We start from the raw sequence: 9,213 nt of genomic DNA, 5'->3' as shown, positions 1-9,213 counted from the left end.
GACAGATTTTCTCCCTAAGATACCCATGACTCAGTATCAGATGGCAATTCAGAGCATTTTTATAAATGGAAAACATTTTCCGGAAACGAACGGGACTGTTTCCAGGAACAGATTTCCAATGGACAAGAAATTAAGAGTCCAGAACATAGAGACCCCATCCAGAACTTTATGTCACTAGTTGTAATTGTACAAATGGAGCCATTAATTTATTGCATGGAAAATTTAGGGGAAAAAACATGAAAAACATGCAGCCGATAGTGAGTTAACTACCTAAATTGAGTTGCAGAAAAGAGTTGTGGAATTATAAAGCTTAGGCAGCTTTGGTGTAGAGAGAAGCACACCACTGCAGTTTTCTAAACGCCATCAAATTTTCTGTGTTATTTCTTGCTGCTTCTAAAAACCAGAAAAGTGAGTGGGGCTGGAGATTGTCTTTATAACATTCTTAAAGATCCACATGAATAGTGCAGATTCCATGCACACAAGCAGGTTGCTCGTCTCATTTGCCAATCCCTGCATGAGAAAGCTTGCAAATATCCCAATGTGTGACATCACAGCACAGATAGCACTGGTGGGATCTGCATCTGGAAGATGGCTCATCTCACACATGGCCTATGTCATCCAAGTGGGTGGCAATCGGTCTTGTGTGTGACTTCATTAATTCCCCTTGGTCATCTGGGATTACTCTGAAATCTAAAGGAGCATTTGCCATAAACTTAAGATAAAGCTTTTCCAGTAGAGTACAAAAGGCAATTCTTAGAAAAATAAAGTGAAGGTCATGGCATTAGGCAAAGGGTAAAGTTTATGGAGTAAAACAATGTGTGACTGGGAAAGTTAAATATTGAATGTAAAATTAAAGATGATGACTTTATAATTCACAAAAGTGGATGATCTACATCTAATGGTCAATTTTCCTGGCTTTGCTCACTTCGTCTATCTGCCTCTTAACATTCTTATAAAAGACACCAGCAGCTGAAGAATAGCCACTTGAAGATATTGTGGCCCTGATTCTTTTCAACCAAAACTAGGCTATGTGTCCATTCCTGAACAACTCACTAAGCCACTTGGATGCTGGACTCTGAAGACCAGGGCTGTGGCACATGCTTTCAGGAGGAAGGGGTAGGGTCTGTCCTGGACAGCTCAGGTGTAAGCCTGGTGTCCACATACTCATCGAATTAGGGCCAAGTCTGAAAACAGTCACATAAGTTTGCACCATCAGAACCAAATGGACCAAAGAATTGAGGGAAAAAGCTCCCCCAGGAAAACCGATTTAATGTTATTCCCAGAGCAATTAGTTAGGGATGTTGGCCAGGCAAATAAAAACACGGCCCACTCTACCATTGACTTCTTCTGTGCTGAGCTCAAATGAAGCATTCATTGGAATCTTTCCCACACTTTTTTCTCTGTCCCACAGGCAATTGCCTCTCCATTCTTAGAACTACAACTAGTGACCATACTCTGAACACATGTTTATCAGCACACACATTATGACCATTGCCTCCCCATCTGTCTTTCATGGAAAGTGATCAAATCCAATTCTTCCTTTTATCTCTGGAATCTAGTACAGAGTTTGGGTCATTCGTTAATTCTTTCATTCACTCACTCAACAAATGTTTATCGGGCTCCTACCTTATGCCACATATTAAGTCAGGAGCTTTAGATATGGCAGATAAAAAGCAGACATGTTCCCAGCTCCCCTAGGAGAAACAGTCAGTGCCTGGAGGATGCCAGGCAGAGGCTGGTGAAGAGGGCAGTGTTCCAGGTAGAAGAGCACGTGCAAAAGAAATGACAGAGGCCTTCGGAGAATAGTGGGACCATTGGAGGCAGGTGGTAGAACGCAGTGAAAGATGAGCCTGCAGAAGCACACATAGCTAAGGATTTGAAGTTTTTATCCCAAGGACAGTGGGAAGCCAAGGAGGAGTTACAAGACTGAGGGAGACCAAAGGACAGGTGGAGATGGGAGAGGATCAGATCTGCAATTTGGAAAGATCCTATGAGGTGCAATACGGCCACTAGATTAAAGGAGCTGATAGGACATGCCAGGAGACCAACTGGAAGGCAGAACATCCATGGTAGAGGTGCTGGAGGCTGGAAATAAGTGGGAGATGGGAAAGGGGGTGGAAAGGCAGGACACAAGCCACCTGGGAAAACGTGCTGAGCACTTGTGTTACAGGTTGAACTGTGTCCCCTGCCAAAACCCATAGGTTGAAATCTTGACTCTCCTAGGGCCATTGCAGATGCATGGAACCCCAATCCAAGATGGCTGGTGTCCTAAGAAAAAGAGAAATTTTGGGACACAAAGACACACACACAGAAAGAACATCATGTAAATATTATAGTTATGCTGCTGCTACAAGCCACGGAATGCCAAAATTTCACCAGGTTTCAAAAAGAGAGGAAAAGAGACCCCCGCACCCAGTGCCCTCAGAGGGATCATGGCCCTGCCAATACCTTGATATCAAACTTCTGGCCTGCAGAATGGTGAGAGAATCCATTTCTGTTGTGTATGCAGCTCAGTTTGCTGTGGTTTGTTATGGCAACCCTAGCAAAGTGATATATCAGGGTTGTTGACTTAAATTACCATAGTTTAGGCATGTAGTACATTCATATCCATCCCTTTTTTATATTCCTATATTTGAGAAGGAAGTGAATGGAATAAAAGAAGAATCATGCACATTTAAACAAGTTTCTTTCTTGCAGGACCTTCAGGATCATTAATATTTTAATTATACCTCATGAAACTCCAAGATGGAGATACAGTTTGCATGGTCTTCCAGGGTTCACTGTGGGAGAGTTTGGCTTTGATCAGTACAACACTGGATACATATTGCCCCCTAAATGCTTGAGACACCTGGAACTTACCCACTCTCTCATTTTTGTGATTAGGGAACATGAGGTCCAGAGAAACAAAAAGCAACAAGCCCAGTCTCTCATCTCTGTTACAGAGTAAGAACCGGAAACCTTGACTGTGTTCCCTTAAACACATTATTTGATTTATTTTATTCAGTAATTTTAGTAATTCTCTTCAAGGATCAAAAACAGTTCCTTTTTTGGGAGCAACCATTTTTACCTATAAGTTCCTGTTGCATCAAAACCACAATTCACAACAAAATCAGGACCAGGCTGGGCACGGTGGCTCATGCCTGTAATCTCAGCATTTTGGGAGGCCCAGGCAAGCGGATCACTTGAGGTCAGGAGTTCAAGACCACACTGGCTAACATGGTGAAACCCCGTTTCTACTAAAAATACAAAAATTAGCTGGGTGTGGTGGCGCATGCCTGTAATCCCAGCTACTCAGGAGGCTGAGGTAGGAGAATTGCTTGAACCTAGGAGGTGCAGGTTGCAGTGAGCCAAGATCGTACTCCAGCCTGAGTGACAGAGCAAGACTCTGTCTCAAAAAAAAAAAAAAAAAAAAAATTCAGAACCAGGCTTTTACTAGCAGAACGCCCTGGTGAAGAAAGCCACTCCTGAGAGTTGGCCCTTTTTCAGCTATCTCATTCAACAATGAGGACCTCCTTCTTATTCTCACTTTCTATGCAGAATTTGCAATTAAAAGTAAAACAATTGTTTCTTGGATGGCACCTGAAGGCACTCTGAAATTTCTCCCAGTGTTAATTAACATTCTGCCCATACCAAGGTCAATGTTCACTGAATTATTTCCTTTTAGTGTTGGAATAATAGACAATATAAAGAAATAAAAAAATTGTTCTGGTGCAGGAGAGAAAAACAGGTATGCAAGATCTAAGAATGAGAATTAGAATTTGGCATACAATCCATTCCAAGAGCTCTCTGGGAGAAGGGAAGGGATGGGAATTCACAATAAAATAAATAGAGAATCCAACAGAAAAGCTTTCTATTATTTATTATCTCTATAATGATATCTTGGATTTAGGAGCTGTAATTAATTATCAGCAATGACAATTGGTCAAGGCAAAGCCAATGGCAATGGCACTGGTGGCTGACGATCTACTGTGATTTGAGAACATCTTGTCACATCCAAGCTGGCTAATTTATTAGGCATTCAGTCCTACTCAACTGATGCTCCAAAGAGAAAGTGCTATAAATAAAGAACAACTTCAGAGAAACTCATGCTAGTAAAATGAAAAGCCAGTGACGATCCCAGACAGTGTGGCTCTGCAAGCTTGTGGGTCTTCCTTGTCTACGTGGCCATCTCTTCCCTGGACTGTGAGCACATGTGGGCTGCTCTTGGGCTTAAATTGTCCCAATGCAGTGTCCCTAGAACACAAAGCCAGGCACAGGATGGAGGCTATTTGATTATTTTAAAACACTTTCTGAATTGAAGAGAGCCAAATAGGACATAATAAAACGTAGAAAACAAGAACAAAAGCAAAGATCTCTAAGTCTTAAGTGGAAAGAAACAATCTCAAATTCTCGGCTGGTCTGTTTACACTTATTTAACCCAGATGCTTCCATGAGGAGCAGGAATTGGGCAGGTATGTAATGCTGCCCAAGGGACAGATGGTCTCAGGGACCACATTTGCCAAAGCATGACTTCATTCTCACCCCACATCGGGGAAGCGTGAGTAGGAAAGGATTCTTCTTCATTAGGTTTTGAAGCACAAAATAAAGGTCTATCTGACAGGATGTGACTTCCCTCTTAAAGCTTGAAGGAAGGTTCCCAACAAGTTTGCTTAGTTATTTGGAACATTTAAAGATGGAATTATTATCCTTCGTATAGACAGAGAGGTGAATTGGGGAAGGTGGCATGTGTGCCCACTCTCTCAGGCCACCCCAAAGCCCAGGAAATAGCCTCTATTCCTTGAACTGGTTCTGCTTATTCAGTGCGAATAAGCTCACCCTGAAGTCAAATGCAGAGATGGCACCTTATTGCTGGGAGAATCCACTTGGTGAGATTCTGTGAAAGGCCACTTTCAAGAACTGGAGCCAAACTGCAACCTTTTTAGGCATTAGGAGGGAGAATTACATTTAAATTTTGAATATTAGATCCAAATCTTTGCTACAGCTTGGCTTAGCTGTAGCGACTTCAGCGAGAGGAGACTGATGAGTGAGTGATTAATCAGGAGGGCTCTAAAGGGAAGCTGGCTGGCTGGGAGGGGCTTTGCACAGAGCAAGGACCCTCCAAACCTCCCTTATGCTCCGGAGATGCCCCTTCTCCTCAGTTCTGGGATAAAGAACAGAAGTAAGGAAGGAAGACAGAGCCTGCCACACCAGCTTCCCCAAAAGTGGCAGAGCTGGCAATGGTAGTTGATAAGGAGGCATTTTAGGCCACTGATAAAAATGCCACTTTAGTTCCTGATACCACTTAGCATGGAGACAGTGGGGCAAACTGAGGCATCCTGTGTGTACTATGAAAAACAAACTCCAAAATAGAACACACAGTTACATCTGTGTGGAAGAAAATACCCAGCAAGAGTACAACATGATTTATCCTCAACCATTATTGCTGGTTACCTGTATGTTAAGTGCTGAAATTGCTGAGGGGAGAAGGGAGAGGGTTAAGGTTAAGGTTAGGATCTTAAGGAGATTTAGTCACACATTAAAAGTTTAATTTTACCTTAAATTATTTAAGTAGTTCAGATGCAATTAAATAGGAATTTAAACAGCTTTTGTAATAATGATTATAAGAATAGTAAAAGGGCAATTTTTACTCAGGTGCAGTGAAACATATTTAAACTGTTGACGAAGTCATTTGCAGGTGGTTCAAAAAATCCACGTCTCCATTGCAAACTCGAAACCAACAATGATCGTTAATTATTTTGCAGGTTCTATAAAGCTACATTAGAGTCCATTACTTATGCAGAATACATGAACAATTCATCTAATTTGGAAAAAACAGGACCTTTGTCATGTCTAAGATAAAAGGGTTTGCTGGACCAAGAAATAAAGATGATTGAGGATACTTAAAGGAAATTAAGATAAAAGCATTTTAAAAACAGCTTATTATGGCCGAGGGCTCGGTGGCTGATGCCTGTAATCCCAGCACTTTGGGAGGCCGAGGTGGGCAGATCACTTGAGGTCAGGAGTTCAAGACCAGCCTGACCAACATGGTGAAATGCCGTCTCTACCAAAAAATACAAAAATTAGCCAGGCATAGTGGCGTGCACCTGTAATAGAAGTTTCTTGGGAGGCTGAGGCACGAGAATTGCTTGAACCCGGGAGGCAGAGGTTGCAGTGAGCTGAGATCATACCACTGCACTCCAGCCTGGGCGACAGAGTGAGCCTCCATCTCAAAAAATAAATAAATAAAATGATAGAGCATATTATATGTATATACAGGTTAATAATAATAGTAACTACAAAGGCATATGGTTCTGCTAATATTTCTCAAAGGTCGTTGTAAATTCCTCCACTTGGATAGCCTTTGCCAAATTTTGTAAATTCAGAGTATGTATCTGCAAGTCCCCAGTGTGCTTTTTTTTGGTATAATTTCCCTAATTAAGAAATTATATGCTGTGAGAATCACTTGGTGAAATTCTATGAAAGGTCACTTATGATTCTGTGAGTGCAAATTTTGTATTCAAAACACAGTCTTCCAGAAGAGGCAGTTCAGGGCAGCGGTTAGGGTCCTGGAATCTGGAGCCAGACAGCCTGAGTCAGATCCCATCTCTCTCTCCTGCCAGCTGGGTGACCTGGAGCCATGTGCTCTGCATCTCTGGGCCTCAGTTTCTTCATTTGCCACCGGGAATGGTGCAAACGCCTGCCTCACAGGTTTGTTGTGAAAACTAAATGAGCCAATATTAACAGTATCTTCCCCACGTAAGAAGCACCATATGAAGATTAGCTTTATTGTTATTACCCGATGCCATAAAAATACTGTTCATGGCTGTACTCCTGGCCCATCTGCCAATGAAATCTCTTAATGTTGAATGTGATCTGCAGCACTGAGGGAGCAATGTGCCTAGAGACCATTTTCATTTGCTGTTGCTGCTGTAATAAATCACCATAAATCCAGCAGCCTAAACACACACACACACACACACACACACACACACACAATTTATGATTGTGTAGTTCTTTTTTTTTATTTATTTTTATTTTTTGAGATGGAGTCTCTCTCTGTCGTCCAGGCTGGAGTGCACTGGTGCAACCTCTGTTCACTGCAACCTCTGCCTCCTGGGTTCAAGCGATTCTCCTGCCTCAGCCTCCCAAGTAGCTGGGACTATAGGCATGTGCCACCAGGCCTGGCTAATTTTTGTATTTTTAGTAGAGATGGGGTTTCACCGTGTTGGCCAGGCTGGTCTCGAACTCCTGACCTCAGGTGATCTGCCCGCCTTGGCCTCCCAAAATGTTGGGATTACAGGCGTGAGCCACCGCTCCCGGCCTTACTATCCTATAGTTCTAAAGGTCAGAAGTCCTTAGATTATGGTACAAGCAGGGCTGCGTTTCATCTGGAGGCTCTAGCGGAGAATCCATCTGCGTGTTTCTCCCAGCTTCCAGAGGCGCCACATTCCTTGGTTCCTGCCCTCCCATCATCTTCTCTGACTGACCCTCTGCCCACTCTTACAAGGAGCCTTGGGATGACATGGTCCCTGTTTGAGTCGCATTAGTTTTGCATTGCTATAAAGAAATACCTGAGACTGGGTAATTTATAAAGAAAACAGGCTTAATTGGCTCCCAGTTCCACAGGATGTACAAGAAGCATGATGCTGGCAGCTGCTTGCCTTCTGGGGAGGCCTCAGGAAATTTTCAATCATGGCGGAAGGTGAAGGGGAAACAGGCACATCTGACATGGCAAGAGCAGGAGGCAAGTCGGGTCGGGTGGGGTCGGGTGGGGGTGGGGAGGCAAAGCGGGGGCGGTGGGGGATGTGGGTAGAGGCCAGGTGTGGGGAGGCGAGGCGGGGGCGGGGGCGGGGGGTTGGGAGGGGTAGAGGCAAGGTGGGAGGAGGTGAAGCGGGGGAGGTGAGGCGGGGGAGGCAAGGGGCTGGGAGGCGAGGCGGGGGAGGTGCCATGCACTTTTAAATGATCAGATCTCAGGAGAACTCCCTCAGGATCATGAGAATAGCACCAAGAGGGAAATCTGCCTCCCACCAGGCCCCACCTCCAACACTGGGATTTACAATTTGACAGGAGATTTGGGCGACAACACAGATCAAAACCATGTCAGTGGCCCATGGATCATCCAGGATCATCTCCCCCATAGCAAAATCCTTTTCTTAAGCAAATCTGCGAAGTCTCATTTTCCACGTACAGTAAGGTATTCGCAGGTTCTGGGGATTCGGTCGTGGACATCTTCAGAGGACCATTATTCCACCTAGCACGGGGACATGCCTTCTCAAGCCCTTTATTTCACCCCTTTTTCCTAAACCTGCTCCTCCCCCTCCCAGTCTTCCTCATCCCAGTAAATGCCAGCAGCCTTACTCAATGCATCTTTAACTACCAAGAAAAAAAAACGGCCATGACTCTGATAAATTTCTCCAAGTCATGAGAGCCTCAACTGATATTTAAATAAAAACTTGCCTATTAAGCAAATGCACATTAGAAGAAAAAAGGAATAAACAGATGTCTCTCATTAACAAAAGAAGGGCTTTTATTTTTACCCAACTTTACTTTTATTGCCCTCCTAAATGCTCATCCCTAAATGGAATGAAATGAAGAATTCAGCTAAATAATAAATTTTTTCAAGTTTCAAGATGTAGGAGACTCAGTGAAGTTGAGATAAAGGGCACCGCAGCTCGGCCGGAGGCTGGCCAAGGAGACAGCTGCCACGTCCAACTTGTTCTGGGATCATACGACTCTCAACATCTTATTCAAATGAAACGATTTCCCTAAAGCAGACTGCATGGATTCAGCCAGGGTCAGAAGAGCAGGAAGAGCAGGCAGGGCACAGCATTGACCTTGACCCGACCTTGCAGCCACCACCCCATCTGTACTTGGCCCCAGTGCTCAGGAAATTTGCAATGACCCCTGTCATCTCACAGGGCTGGGGACAGCATCCAGGCCCCACAGGGGGCTAGGTAGGTGGTAAGATGAAGCACACTGTGGAATTTCCTAAGACCCATAATTGTATTTGCATTTTAAAAACTTTCCAAAACAACTATGGACTCTTCCCCTTCACTAGAAATAACTGATCCTATTAGTTTTTCTTCTGCTTACCCATAAAGACCATGGCTTTCAAAAAACGTTTAATTTCCCTTTTACCCCTGACCACACACAGCACAGAAGCCTGGGGAGGGGCATCACTGCCCCCCAAAAGTGCATTCTTGAAAGGTGCGATGACCTCCCTGGCACAGGGCC

This window comes from Pan troglodytes, chromosome 10 (assembly GCF_028858775.2).
Source record: "Pan troglodytes isolate AG18354 chromosome 10, NHGRI_mPanTro3-v2.0_pri, whole genome shotgun sequence".
NCBI classification, from domain to species: domain Eukaryota; kingdom Metazoa; phylum Chordata; class Mammalia; order Primates; family Hominidae; genus Pan; species Pan troglodytes.
The sequence above is the reverse complement of the archived record's forward strand: the minus strand, read 5'-3'. Positions refer to the sequence as shown.